The sequence below is a fragment of the Prosopis cineraria genome, unplaced genomic scaffold (assembly GCF_029017545.1).
Source record: "Prosopis cineraria cultivar Desert tree isolate PC_DT_omini unplaced genomic scaffold, ASM2901754v1 PC529, whole genome shotgun sequence".
In the NCBI taxonomy this organism is placed as follows: Eukaryota; Viridiplantae; Streptophyta; class Magnoliopsida; order Fabales; family Fabaceae; genus Prosopis; species Prosopis cineraria.
Genome location: NW_026555854.1, coordinates 2,078 through 18,161, shown reverse-complemented (window position 1 = coordinate 18,161; position 16,084 = coordinate 2,078). Strand labels below are relative to the sequence as shown.

Sequence of the window (16,084 nt, the reverse complement as noted above, 5' to 3'; positions counted from 1 at the left end):
TAAGATAGAGTATGTTAAAGAGAGGAAATATGCAAAAATATTATACAATTTTAAAATAATGCAATAATAAATTATTTTTGTAAAAACAAAAATTAAGATATTATAAAATTTAAAAATAATTAACTAATAATTATTTTTTAGTATTATAACCAAATATAAAATAATGTCTATTTTTTGAAAAAATATAATTTTTGGTCCCTATACTTTGCTAGTATTTTTCTTTTGATCCTTGTATTTTTTTTGACATTTTAGATCCTTGCACTTTTATTTTTTATTATTTTTAATCTCTCTATGAACAAAGTGTAAGAAATTTAGAAAAACCGAAAATAATGAAAAACAAAAACATAGGGACCTAAAACATTAAAAAAATATAGGGACTAGAAGTAAAATATGAGTAAAGTATAAGAACCAAAAGATATATTTTCTCCTATTTTTTATAAAATCTCTATAAAATGTTACTGCCTACCATGTGCTTCAAAAAGAAAAGAACCCAGGATACCGAAAGGTGGCCAAAAGGTCTCAAGCAGTGGGAATATAATGTCGCCAAAAGATGGTCCCGAAGACAGTGACTACTAAACATTAGCAACTTGTATTCATTTAAGAGCTTAATGTCGATCGAACTTACTATATTAATTTTGACCTAGGAGAGGAGAAAACACAAATGCGTTGATATCTAAAGAAGCAAAGTTCTCCAATAATAGTCTACAATCATCATGCTCGGTTATCCACAAGTAGTAATAGCAGGTTTTGCTGCATTTATCCTCTTCCTTTTTCATTGCTATCAGAGACGATGCTACAAAGACCCCCTCCTTAAAGACTGGCCTATATTGGGAATGCTACCCCCAGTTCTCAGCAATTTAGGGCAGATTCATGACCATATAACTCAGGCTCTTCAAAGAAAAGAGGGTACAGGGAACTTCCTTGGACCTTGGTTTACTGGAATGAACTGTTTGGTGACTTGCGACCCCATGAAAGTACATCACATGATGAGTAAGAATTTCGCCGGCTACATAAAAGGTCCAGAATTTCGTGAGACTTTTGAACCTTTTGGGGAAGGGATTTTCACTGCAGATTCAGACACACGGAAGTATCACAGGGCACTTCTCCATTCCTTGTTTAAAACCCCAAGCTTCGAGAAGTTTTTGGAAAAGATCGTTCGAGAGAAGGTGGATTTCTGTCTTTCTCCTCTTCTTGATCATCTGGAAAGGCAAGGAATTGAAGTGGATCTGCAAGACGTGTTCAGTGGCTTCAACTTTGATATTATTTGCTCCATGGTCTTAGGATCTGACCCCAAAAGCCTTGTGGTTGATTTCCCAAAAGTTACATGTGAGAGAGCTTTTAATTTTTTTTTTGGCCAGGAGAGAGCTTTTAATGAGGCTGAGGTGTTTATATTCTACAGACACAGTACCTAGATGCACCTGGAAACTTCTGAGATGGCTTCAAGTTAGAGCAGAGAAGATGGCTGGAGCATGTCAATTGTTTGACCAATTCCTCTATGATAGTATAGTGATAAGTGCATATTTTATAATTAAATAGTTATAGATTTTAATTTAAATTTGATTATATTTATTAAAATTTCATATCTATTTAATTAATATTTATATTTTTTTCCTCATCACTTAATTATAAGATAAAAAGAAATTTTAATACAAAATCCACTCATATCTTTTTATCTTTATATTTTGCAAAAATAATAATAATAATAATAATAATAAACTAAATAGAAGGAAAGAAGGGAAAGAGAAATATATATATATATATATATATATATTAGAGTCCCACATCAACAAGGAACAAAAGAAGAAGCCTCCACTTTAACTATAAATGCTCCCTCCATCAGGAGGAAAGGTATTAAATCATTTATCTGAGTACCTCAATAATTTTCTTTGAGATATTTGGAGCTCAAAGAAGCATTCTGAAGGTTGAAAGCAAGATCATTGAGGAGTTTCACAAATTATAATTATTTCTTTTCTACTCTTTAATTTTCTGTGTGATCATTTTTCATGATTGAGGATTCTAGAACAGTATTATTTAATTTTATTATGTGTTTTTAAATTATCCGGTTGGGATAAGGATGTAGCCCAATAGGGGAGCTAATTTTCTATATAGAGAACTAAATATAAATAACTAGGTTAGGTATAGTTTTAAAAATTTATGGTCACTTAACTATAACTTCATAGTTTAATTAGTTACTCAGGTATCGTAGGAATGAATTCAACGCTAATTAAAATGGGATTGATAATTCAAGAAAATACTATAACACTTTAGGAATAGTTATCGCTATAATTGATTAGAGTTAATTCAAAGGGTAGTGTGAACATTGTATTTTATTCAGATATTTTTTTAATTTAATAAAAATAATAATAAATAACAAAAAAATATAAAAATAAAAAAATAAAATTTAATACTTTTTAGGATTATATTTTCAAAAAAAATTAATTTAATTGATAGGATTTAATTTTATTTTGAATAATCTTTTATTGGTTAGGATTTTAGTTATTTTAGTTCAAAAGAAAAGAAAACAAAATATATATATATACATATGAAAAAAAAATTAATTCTTTTTAGGGTTATATTTTTAAAAAATATTTGTCTCTTAATCCAATTTCAGAAATTAATAAACATGATAAAAAAAATTATAATTTTTTTTTAAAAATAATATTCCAAAATCTTTCCACTTGGTCAGACATAGACAGGAGAAGGAAAAGCAAGAAGCAGAGCAGTACCTATGCAGAAGAAGAAAACGCACAGAACGAAAAGAAAGGAAGCAAACACACACACATAGCCAAAGACTTAGACCTTTTCAACAAGATCAGAGGAGACATGACAGAACAAAAAAGGGGAAGCACACACACACAGCCATGGCCCAAAAGAGATGAAGAAGATGTGCACGGTAAAGAGAAAAATGCAAAAAAAAAAAAAAAAAAAGAGGAGCTCTCGGCCATGCAAAGCAACAGAGACACGAAACACATGTAGAGAAGACCTTAAAAGCAAGCTACGACCATAAAGCAAGTAGCAAAAAAGAAAAAATAAGAGCACAGAGATGTACGAAAATCAGAAGCAAAAACAGAGCATAAAAGAAGGAGAGAAGAGCCAGAGACGGGTGAGGGAGAAGAGTTTTATTTTTTGAAATAAAAAAGAGACTAGGAAGGAGGAGGAAGAAGATAAAAAAAAGGAGAGAGAGCAATGACCGAGTGTAAGAGATGGGAGAAGCTTGAACGGAGACGAAGAAGAGAAGAGAGCGAGGACGAGAAAATGAAAAAACAGAGTATAAATAAAAGACACAAGAGGAAAACCGAGAAGGAGGAAAGGGAGAACACAAACATAGCATGCACGCAGGAGAGTGAACGAGAGTAAGAGCATAAGGAGGAGAAAAAGTAAAGGATGCCAGTCGCGGGACTTTGGGCCAAATGAGAAAACTTAAGGAAGTGGAAGCTGAAGAAGAGAAACAGAGATGGAGTGAACGAGATAGAGATGAGACAGAGATCAGAAGCAAAAAACAGAGATTGAGGGACAGAGGAGACGAAGATTAGAGAGAGAGTTTTTTCTAGAAAAAAAGAGATTGGAGGAAGATCGAGGAAGAGAAGAGAGAGATTGAGCAAGAAGAACCTGTTCCTCACCGCAAGTACACGGGTCATAGCAAGTAATATAAAATGAGTAGAGTATCATCCTTCGAGTATTTGTTTAGAAAACTATAATCAAGCAAAAGACTAAGCAAATTTGATCAAGTTAAGCTACACATAGTTAGGTAAAATAGTTTTGCAAATGAAATTAATACTGGAAAATAAAGAAAGTGAATGATTCACAAACTTCCAACACAAATTGAGACCTAGGATTATTTGTTCCCCTTGCATTTCATAACACCAAAATTACCTCCTCTCATAAATTCTTTTAATGAAAATAAGTGCTAACCTAGTGTTCTAAAAATACTTGGACAAGCTCTCTCAAGTCATGAACAAGTGTTTAGTTAAATTAATTGCCCAATCTCTTGTTACAATTAATAAAACTCAATTTTAAACACCAACCTTAATGTGGCTATGCAAGGCTAGCAAGTATATCTCTATCTTACTAGCAAAACCATCCATTCAACATGCAAATATCAAGTTCTTACACAATTTTACCCAAGTACTACACTCAACTTAGCCCTCTCAAGCATCAATTAAGTGAACCCAACATCTAAATTGTGGCTAATCAAGTAGAACCATTAAGGAAAGAGTAAAATAAACACATATATATCATTAATCACAAAAAGAGAGGAGAAATATAGTGTTAATCCATACAAGGGTTCCAAATAATCCTAGAACAAAGGGTTTAGCAATTCATAATCATCCACAAGCTACAAATATATAAAATAAGTGGACCCATTTCAAATTGCAAGAGAGGAAAGGGAAGAGGAATAGAAAAACTGAAGAAAATGAGCTCCAAATGTCTTCAAAACTTCAATCTCTTGATCCCAACTCTTACAATGCCAAACCCTAGCACAACCAAGCTCCAAAAGTGTCTAAAAGTTTGAAGAATGCGTTATGAGTTGAGCTCTCAGCTTATATGTGTCCTAGCCAACTAATTTCTGATAAATGAAATGCAATATTTTTCTGACAATGACGAAAGTCACGAACGAAAGTCATGACTTTGAGACGACTCTGGCAGTTTTACACTGTTTTTACAGCTAACGAAAATCATTCATTTTGCTCTTGATTTCTTCATCCAAAATCCTTCCAAAAACATCCACAAAGCTCCAAAAATATTTCTAATCAAAACTTCAATCAAAATAACATGAAATTTGGCAAAAAAAATCAAATTAAAGCTAAGAACACAAGCCCAAAACAAAATGCACATTTTCCTACTTTGTGCAATAAAAACATATACAATTGAACCAAAATGAATTAGAATCAAAGGAAAATATGATGAAATAACATGAACTTCTAGAGGTTAACAGAACCCAAAAACATAGCAAAGAGAGAGACTGAGAAGGAGGGAGGAAGGCTGAGATTAGATGCAAAAAATAGGGACTAAGGAAAAGAGAGAGAGAGATGGATCATGCGGTGGATGCTTAAAGGTTTGATTTGATGACAACTTGATTTGTTCAAAAATATCCCCAAGATGGTTCACTATCAAAGTCTCTTAGGTACATTGGAAGCATGGTTGCTAATATCCACTAGACATTACTTTACGGTGGTATCTTCATGTACCCTACTAATAAGAAAAGCTCAAGCAAAAAGCTTCGGATTTTGCATGTAGTGTTTTCGATGTCATACTTGATAGAGCAAGCAGGAGGTCAAGCTTTTACAAGAAAATAAATGGCACTTGACTTAGTTCTAAGGAAGGAGAATGAGCAAGGAGGAGATGAAGCAAAAGTTGAAGGATAATTGGAACTGAGAGAGTAAGAAGAAAAAATGCATAAATCGTAGCATGCATGCACACGTCGGTTTTTGGACTGAATGAGATCATCATTTTCTCCTTCCCTAAGTCACATGAGTTCGGGATGTTTTGCAAGCACCAAAGAACCAAAAAAACAAGTTCAAAACTTGTAGTAGAGGTGATGAAAGCATTATCTTGAGAGGAAGAAGAATGTATACCTAGAATTATAGGCAACGCAGGTAATATTTAAAGTCATCTTCCTTAATATAGATTCATTGATAAACACACATGTATATATATTGATAGATATTAAGAGTGTGGACTGATCTGGATGTGTTTAGGCATTAAAGATTTAGGAATCAAATATTTTTATTTCGAACATATCTGAGAGGTGTTTGATAAAGTGAAAAAAAAGGAGAGCCTGTGATAATATTGTTGATAATTTGTGGGGTGATTGTTATCATCAAGTCAAAAAAATAGTGAATTATCAAAAAAGTTTATTTCTCTATTTCCTTTATTGCATGAATTATTTAGCCAACCATAATATTATGCTCCGACTTCAAATACAAATATTTCGATTATTTATTTGTCGTGTGAGATTTTAAGAATCTCCATAGGCATTTAGAATGACTTCATACCATGTAAATCAATAAGATTTCACAGGATTGAAGATCAATTTTGTAGATATTTATATAGGTTTTAAAGGCCCATTATTAAAGTTAATTCTCTCTTTATACTAAATATTTAATTCTCATATGAGATTTCAAGAATCTTCATAGAGACTTAAATTAATCACATTATCGTGTAGGACAATAAATTCTCACAAATATCGTGATTCACAATGTATATAGTCAATAAATAAATAAATTTTGTAAATAAAATAAAAAACATTTTTATAATTTTAATATAGAAAATTAATGAATTTAAATTATAATTATATTTACCAATTATATCTTTTGGTCATGTGAGATTTTTGAAACTCCGTAGACTTTTAAGATAATCGTACTACTGCATAAGTCAATAAAGCTTTGCAGGTATAATGATTAAGATTTCTATATTAAAAAATATGTGTTATATAATCACAAATTAAAATATATTCAAAGTGAATATTATTTAATTCTTTTATCATGTGAGACTTTGAATCTCTACAAATATTTAGAATAATCTGGTGTCATTTAAATCAATAAGATTTCACAGATATGAGAGCAAAACTTATATATTAAAATTAACTCTCCTTTTATAATCCAAATTAATAATTTATTTAAGTCTCATGTGAGATTTCAAAAATCTTTATAGAGACTTAAATTATTCACATTATCGTGTGGGATAATAAACCCTCGTAGATATAGTGATTCTCAATCCCTATAGTAAATAAGTGATTTTTGTAAATAATCATATAATACACAATTTAGAAAAATTAATTAACTAAATTAATATATTTAAATTGTAATCATATTTACCAATTATATCTTTTAGTCATATGAAATTTTTGAATCTCCGTAGACTTCTAAGATAATCGTATTATTGTATGAGTCAATAAAACTCTACAGATATAATGATCAAGTTTTTAAAAAATATATATAAATTATATATTAAATTAATTAAATTAAAGATGTATTTAAATTTAATTTTTTTATAGTGTGAGATTTTGAAATCTTCACAGATATTTAGAATAATCATATTACGGTATAAGCCAATAAGGCTTTACAAGTATGGTGATTAAAATTCTTTAAAACACATGCGTACATACATAATTAAACAAATTATTACTAACACTTAAAAATATAAATAAAATAAATTGTTAAATTCTTTGATCGTGTGAGATTTCAAAATCCCCATAGATATTTAGAATAACTGCATTACCATATGAACCAATAAGGCTCTGCAGGTATAGCAGTTAAAATTCTCAATCATAAAACATAAAAATTATAATTTTAAACCCTTTTCATTTCTTTATTTCAAAAATTCAAAAATTGAGAAAATAATTAAGATTACATTACTTTTTGCAATTTAAAACACACATATCAAAATTTTAGAAATTGTTTTATGTAGGCCTTAGAGTCGGATTCTGAGTCAAGTTCTCCCTCGTAAATAATTAAATATTTCACATTTAATTCTTATCATTTTTATATCAAACAAATGAATATAAAAAGGATAATTAAAATAATTTTAAAACCATATTAATATAGCATAACAAACTTTAGGTAACCGTTCTGACGAATGGGTGTTGTGGGGTGCTTAACACCTTCCCCATTCTCAACCGACTCCTGAACCTTTTCTCTAACTTTGTAGACCATACTTATCCATCCTTTAAACAGTTTCACGAGATTTACCTTAAAATCTCGATGCTGACTCCTCATTCCATACGGTTCCCTCTGCGATGGTCAAGACCACCACTCACAAGCCATCTGCGTCACATTTTTTGGGTGCAACAAGTCAAAACTAGCAACCTATAGGGTGAATCCTAAACCCCAAGACTTCAAGTGATTATCAAATCCTGTAGGTTTGATACCTGAAATACTCTAGGTAATTTATTATATAATCTCGTACACTTGCGAGAGCGATCGAGTTTTTGGCACCGTTGCCAGGGAAGTCACAAATTTACTAGCTATTTAATTTTTAGTTTATTTTAATTTTAAATTTTAATTTTTTCCTTTTATTTTTTATTTTTATGCAACTGAAAAGTTCTGATGATTTAAATTTGATTCCTATTAATCTTGAAATTAAACTGTGTTTCAGGAAAAGTAGATCTCAAAGAGAAGAAAGATGGGTGACGAAATTATTCCAGAGCCATTCATTACATTTAGAGATATTCAACGTCCATTCATCACATCTAATCCATCATGTATCTAACTAAGTACAAGAGCGTGTAATTATGAATTTAAGAACATTCACTTAAATGTGCTACTTAATTTTAACGGGCATCGAATTGAGGATGCCTTGAATTTTATACGAGAATTTTATGCGGTAATTGATACACTACTAAATAATCTATCAGATGATAAGTTGCATTGATTTCCATACTGTTTAAAAGGAGAAGCTCATCAATGGCTTTGACAATTACCAAAAGCTTCCATAAGCTCTTGAACAGAGATGTATGAGCAATTTATATTGAAATATTATCCTCATCAAAAGACTTCAAAATTAAGGGATAGGATTCACTTCTTCACACAGCAAAATAGTAAATTGTTCCATGAGGCCTGAGAACATTATAATCTCCTCGTAAGCCAATGTCCCCATCACCAATTTCCATACATACTCTTGATGGATTTTTTTTTTATGATGGGTTGAATGTTGAATGCAAATCAAAACTTGATAATGCAGCTTGAGGTGATCCAAGTAATATGACAGCTGAAGAAAGGGAGGAGATTTATAAAATGCTAACAGCAAATTCAAGGCAGAAGGCAATTCAAGGAAGGAGGGCGATTGTTAACAAAGTTTCTACATCAGATCTTTCACATAAACTGTAGGATTTAAAAAAGAGTTTAAAGTTATTATTGAAAAATTTTTGTTCTCTTAATTCCCTTTCTTCTACTAATAATTCTCTTCATACAGGTTGTGATGGTGATTATGTGGAGGAGGCTAATTATATGGGAGCTAGTAATAATCGAGTTAATTTAAGGAATGACCCATACTCCAACACATATAACCCTGGATGGAGAAATCATCCAAATTTCTCTTGGAATAATTCCTCTACTCAGGGGCCACAAGCATAGCCTGACTTTTAACAACAAAGAAACACAATTGAAGATTGTACAACAAAGTTGGAGGAAGCTTTGACTCAAATGGCGACTTACCAAGTAAATAGCATGAAGAGTATTAATCAAGAGATTGATCAATTAAAACAAAGGGTTACTTCAACTAAATCTTTTATGAAGAATATAAAATCTCAAATGGGTAATTCTTTGAGGAATATGGAGACTCAAATAAGCAATTTGGCTAGCTTAGTTACTGAAAGAGTCAAAATAAACTTTCAAGCAATACCAAAGTCAATCCACGATAGCAAGTTATGGCAGTCACCATACAGAATGGTAAGGAATCCCAAAAGGTTGTTAGTGGAGTTAAAAGTGGCATTCTCCCTCTGAAGCCAAACCTTATATGCCTCCCATTCCATACCCCAATCTCCTTCTAAAAAAAGATCCAAATTTAGGCTTTCTAAAAATTCCTTGAGATGTTTAAGAAAATTCAAATTAATATTCCCTTTATAAAGGCATTGGCAAAGATGCTTGCTTATGCCAAATACATCAAGGATCTAGTTTCAAACAAGAAAAATTTAGAAGGATATGCCACGATTACACTTATAGAGGAGTGTAGTGTGATTCTACAAAAAAAAGCTACCACCCAAATTGACAGATCCAGGGAGTTTCACTATTTCTTGTGATATTGGTTGTAATATTATTGAAAATTGTTTATGTGATTTGGGTGCCAATGTTAACTTAATGCCTTATTCTTTATGCAAGAAACTTGGTATAATAGATGTCAGGCTAACCAATATGACTCTTCAACTCACAGATAGATCACTCAGATATCCATATGGTGTAGTTGAGGATGTCATAGTGAAAGTCAATAAACTTTATATTCCTGTAGATTTTATTATTTTAGACATTGAAGATAATTGAAATGTCTCATTTATATTAGGAAGATCATTTTTAGCCACTGGAGATGCCTTAATTAATGTGCCTAAGGGAGAATTAATATTCAAAGTAGGTGAGGAAAAAGAGATATTTAAATTTACTAAAGCTATTAACCTCCCCATTCTTAAAAAAATTTTATGCAGCATACAAGTGACACAGAAAGAGGGGAAACACCCAAAAGATCCTCCCTTACATACTTTGGAAAATAAAGAGGAGGAAATTAGCAATAGAGAAGGGAGGGAGCTACAAAGGCAACCTAAAGATCCACTCATTAGTCCTCACAAAAGCTCTAGCACTCATGTATTAGAATCAAATTGGAAAGTTCCTTGATCATTAACAAGAACCCTCTCCAAAGAAAAGATGAATATTAGTTGGAATAAGAAGGTGTCTTCTGATTTAGGAGGACAAGAATTTCTACCATACTCAGAAGGCATCTCTTGATTTTAACAACAATGTCTAGCTATAAGACATTAAATGTAGCGCTTGTTGGGAGGTAACCCAATTTTCTTTTATTTCCTTTTCTTTGTTATTTTAATTTTTTTTAATTTCTTTTTACCGTCTGTTATCCCTATAAAATTTTATTTGATCACTAAGAACCTCATTAAGATGAATTGTAGGATTACAATGCTTAAAAGGGAGCTTTTTAAAGGTTATCAAGATCACACCAAAACAAATTAAATTATGGGAGTTTCAGTTCCTTTAGCTTTTTCCTTTTCTACAAACATTGAGGACAATGTGAAATTTAAGTGTGGGGGAGGAAATATCATGATAATTTTCTATTGCTTATGCTGTTATAATTTTCTTAAAAATTTACATGCTGTAATTGGCCTTAATTCTAAAAATTTTAAAAATTTTTGAATTTTTTGAAACCTTTTGCTCTTTTGTACTATTTTATTTAGCTATATAACTACTAAAGCCAAATATGTGTTTGAGAAAGAATTTAAAGCTGTCGATACCCTATAGTAGTTTTATCAAAGATATACTTAATGCATGAATTATCTATCCTAATTATTTATGTCTATGCCTGAAAGCTAACACCTTGCAAAGTAGTTAAAAAGGGAAATGATCCTATAAAGAGTGAGAGAGAGAGAGAGAGAGAAATTGCTGAGTATGCACTCTGCTGATGCCAACTAGGCCTAGTAACAGAGGACCTTCATCACTAATGTTGGCCTTCGCGTCAAACAGTTTAGTAAGTATTAAGAGTGTGCTAATAAAGTTTCTGAAGTTTGAGTAACCGGGCTCTTGTATCATCAATATGAGGGTTCACATCAGAAGGACCTAAAAAGTATTTAAGAAGAAAGGAAATTCATGAATAGTTAAGGATGGTGACCTCATTACACTAACTCAGAAAGAGAAATAGGTAAGGTCTAAGGGTATAGACAAATTTACTTTATAGATAAGTGCTTAATTAGAATTTAATTCACTTCCTATGATTGTACTAGTATAATTATTAGCCTTCTCTCTCACATTGAAGCTCTGTAGGTTAGTTATACAGTTAAGTTTTACTAGTACTTTAAGTAAAGTTCTTATATTTGATATACTTATTTAAGGAATAAGGCTAAATGCAGAAGTACTTGCTTGAGGACAAGCAACAAGCTAACTGTGGGAAAATGTGATAAGTGCATATTTTATAATTAAATAGGCATAGATTTTAGTTTGAATTTGATTATATTTATTAAAATTTCATATCTATTTAATTGATATTTATATATTTTTTCCTCATCACTTAATTATAAGATAAAAAGGAATTTTAATACAAAATCCACTCATATATTTTTATCTTTATATTTTGCAGAGAAAAATAATAAACCAAATAGAAGGAAAGAAGGAAAAGAGAAAAATATATATATATATATATATATATATTAGAGTCCCACATCAATAATGAACAAAAGAAGGAGCCTCCACTTTAACTATAAATACTCCCTTCATCAAGAGGAAAGGCATCCAATCACTTATCTAAGTACCTCAAGAATTCTCTCTGAGATATTTAGAGCTCACAAAAGCATTCTGAAGGCTGAAAGTGAGATTATTGAGGAGTTTCACAAATTATAATTATTTCTTTTTTCCTCCTTAAATTTCTATGTGATCATTTTTCATAATTGAAAATTTTAGAACGGTGTTATTTAATTTTATTATGTGTTTTTAAATTACTCAGTTGGGATAGAGATGTAGCCCAATAGGGGAGCTAGTTTTCTATTTCCTTTGTTTTGACTCTTTTCATTTATATATATATGAATATTTTTGCTTTTTCCAATTATATTTATTTATCTTGTTCTTCATATTGATTTAATGACTAGCCACCATTTAATCAAATCTATGGGTAATCTTGATGGACTGGGAGATGAAGGGAGAACCTAAATATAGAGAATTAAACATAAATAACTAGGTTAGGGATAGTTCTAGAAATTTATAGTGACTTAAACAATAACTTCATGGTTTAATTAGTTAATTGGGTATCGTGGGAACAAATTCAACGCTAATTAAAAAGAAACTAATAATTTGGGAGAATACTAGGACATTTTAGGAATAGTTGTCACTATAATTGATCAAAGTCAATTTAAAGAGTAGAAACTAGCAACTTATAGGGTGAATCTTAAATTCTAATGCTTCAAGTGATTGCATTTTTATCATCATTATTTTCTTGATGTATTTTTATTCTTTATATTTTCATCAAATTTATCAAATTTATCTATTTTTCTTGAACTATTAATTATTTAAATTAGTAAAAGTATAACTTTCTTGTGGGTTCGACATTGAAATACTCTGGATAATTATTACTGTGATCTCATACACTTGCTAGAGTGATCATGTAGCATCAAAGAGAGAAGAGCTCAGCAAAAACAAAGAAATGAAGAAAACAGGCGAGGAATTGCTGACAACTTTGATGAGGGAGGAACAAGGTAAAGAACATGTGAATGACAAGTTTCTAAGAGACACTGCTTTTAATCTTTTTGTCGCAGGTAGAGACGCCGTAACTTCAGCTCTCACTTGGTTCTTTTGGCTTGTCGCTACACACCCTTCAGTGGAAGCCAAGATTCTTGAAGAAATCAAAGAAGAAAAGGAAATGAAAAATCAAGTGTATCTCCATGGTGCTCTGTGTGAATCTCTGAGACTGTTCCCTCCAACACCTTTTGAGCACAAGCAAGCGACCAAACACGACTCACTTCCTAGTGGACACGAGGTTTATCCTAGCACTATGATATTGTTACCTTTGTATGCAATGGGAAGGTGTGAAAAAATATGGGGAAAAGATTGTTTGGAATTTAAACCAGAGAGGTGAATCTTAGAAAGAGGACGTATCGTTCACATACCATCATATAAGTTCATTAGTTTCAATGCCGGACCAAGAACTTGTTTGGGTAAGGACTTGTCTTTCATTCAAATAAAGATAATGGTGACTTTTATTTTGAAAAATTATCAAGTTCATGTGGTGGAAGATTATCCCATTTCTCCAGAACTTTCAATAGTGCTTCTGATAAAGTATGGTCTCAAAGTTCGGATCACATCAAGGTGCTGATTATTTCTTGGGTTCAATCTTTTTATTTTATGTATAATTGTGAAATAACTAATTAAGCACTGCTAAAACAATGAACTTTAACTATGTTATGAGATTGATCAGTGGTGAAATATTGAGATGATGGAGTACGGATAACATTTACTCATTCCTTTCAAGTGGTGCTGAAATTGCATTGATTGTATGTGTAAATTACTGTATCTGATTTGGATGTTCAACTATTTTAATATATGTATTACTTATAGTAAGTAATTAATAATGATGGTGCAAGGATAAAGATATTGCAATCACAGTGTATATCTCTATCAGGAGATGAAGATTGCTTATCATGGGTGTTCATAATTTATTAATTTTCTTATCTATCTAGACTCTAGAGTGAACATTATCATCAGAATGAAGTCATATATATAGCTCATATGAGTTCAAGCTCATTGTCCTAGTTACTTTAAAATGATGAAGTCCAATCCTTATGCAAATAATTCAAAGTCGAGTTCATAAGGCCTTTTACTTTTTTTACTTTTTTTACGTTTGATTTTTAAAAGTTAAAATTTCAATTAACATTTCAAATTTTTTAAAAATACAACATCTTCAAATATTAAAAATAAAAAATTTATAATTTTAAAATATAAAATTTAAAATACTTTTTTTTAATGGTAAAATATAAATGGATTTAAACGAGAGGCTCAAGATGAAGCTCCGTTTTCAAGACCTATTAAGATTGGGTTTTAATATTTACTATTTTTAAAAATGTCATTTTTTAAAACTCAATCTTATTCCTGACTCTAATTACAATATTAAGAAAACTAGTTATTTTAATTATTGCAATAGATTATATGTAGTTACCGGAAAGATATATGGTTAAATATTCAAAATTTTGTGGATGCGTAAAATTTACACTTACCCCTTTCTAAGTGAGTGGAGAAATGAAAGTAGAACTTTTTTTTTTCTTGATATTTTTAAATTATGCGTCCTTCAAGAATAAGACGTTGTAAGAGATTTGAAAAATTAATATTACTAGTTGTGCAGGAGTCCAGCAATAATTATGAAGGTTTTTTAATTTAAAAATATAAAAACTAATATTTAAATAAAACACAAAAAGAATTAGATTTATAATACATACTATGAATCAGTGAAATGTCCATATTTTAAGGATATTACGTTAGTAGGTGGTACTTATTTGATCATGTACGTACGAGCATGAATACCAGACATTGGGGGTCCCATCCCATGTTCCCATACCCTCCCTCTGTATACAACCCAATTGCAACCATTTGGGTGCTCATTGTAGTGGTCATCAGGATAATGCAATTTGAACCATTTAAATTTTTAATCCGGATGGTGGAGATTTAAAAAAAAGTTAATATTTTTATTTTATATTTCTTAAAAACAAAAATTTGTAAAATTATAAAAAGTTCTCATAATATTTTTTGACTAATATCATCTATATTTAATTTGAAAAGTTTAATTTAATATTAAAATTTTTAGATTTTTATATATTGACTATTCAAATGTATTCTATATAGTTCATATTTAATATTTTTAACTTGTAATTTTTTAAAAAAATTGAAAAGTTATAATTAAAAAAATTACATTTTTTTTTTTTAATATTGTATTCATCAAAATAAAAAATAAAAACTTTAAACTTGGACCCTATAGATAAACATTTAATATCAAATATAAACTGTCTAGAATAAATGTAGATAGTCAATTTAAAAATTTAAAATATTAAATTAGACCATATAAATTAAATCAACACTATCCAGATTAATGATGAACATATTTATAAAAAAAATATAAATTTTTAGGTTAATAAATATAAATTTAAAATTAATAATTAACAAAATCTGGTCCATCTAAAAAAATCTGGGCCAATAAATCTGGATGACCCGATTTTATTTGATGGATGAGCAGGACCCCCACCCACTCTATTGGCTTGGCTTGAATTAGCAAATATAGAAATTTTCAGAGCCAAATTAAACACGGAGCAGCAAAAACGCATTAGTGCAGGTTTGGTTAATGGATTATTGATATGAAAGAATTATGAACCGCCTATACGTACCATTTCCATTTATTTGTCTTTTATGAATCAAACTATGCACAAAAATTACGAAAATTATTATTTTAGTTTTATATATTATGGTTCCGTTAGGCCATTAAAAAAAAAGAGATGAAATGGATTAAAAAAAGAGATTAAAAATAAATTAAATTACCTTCCCTCTGTGAGATAACATGGAAAACTCATTAATATATTATAAAATCCTCACACCTCTAAACATATTATAAATCATGATTCAACTCTGGGTACTAAATTATCCCTCCCTCTTATAAATATGTTTACCCTCTATTTTGATCATCTTATTTTTATATTTATTTTTTAATTTATTCCATTATATTCTATTCTAGTAAGAAAACATAACCATAATCTCATCCTCAGTACCAGATCATATGCACAGCACATCAGATGCGCATGGCCAGATCACATCATTATGAATGGGAGTGGATGTTCTAAAATTGAGAATCTCCATGAATTTCACAAAATTTTTTAAAAATGGAGAAGATTTTATATTTTATAAAA

General features: G+C 30.3%; 1 pseudogene; it reads left to right on the top strand.

The window, feature by feature from the left end:
* The first annotated feature begins 662 nt into the window (after positions 1 to 662).
* Positions 663 to 13,512, top strand: LOC129297451 (alkane hydroxylase MAH1-like; annotated as a pseudogene).
* The last annotated feature ends 2,572 nt before the right edge of the window (positions 13,513 to 16,084 follow it).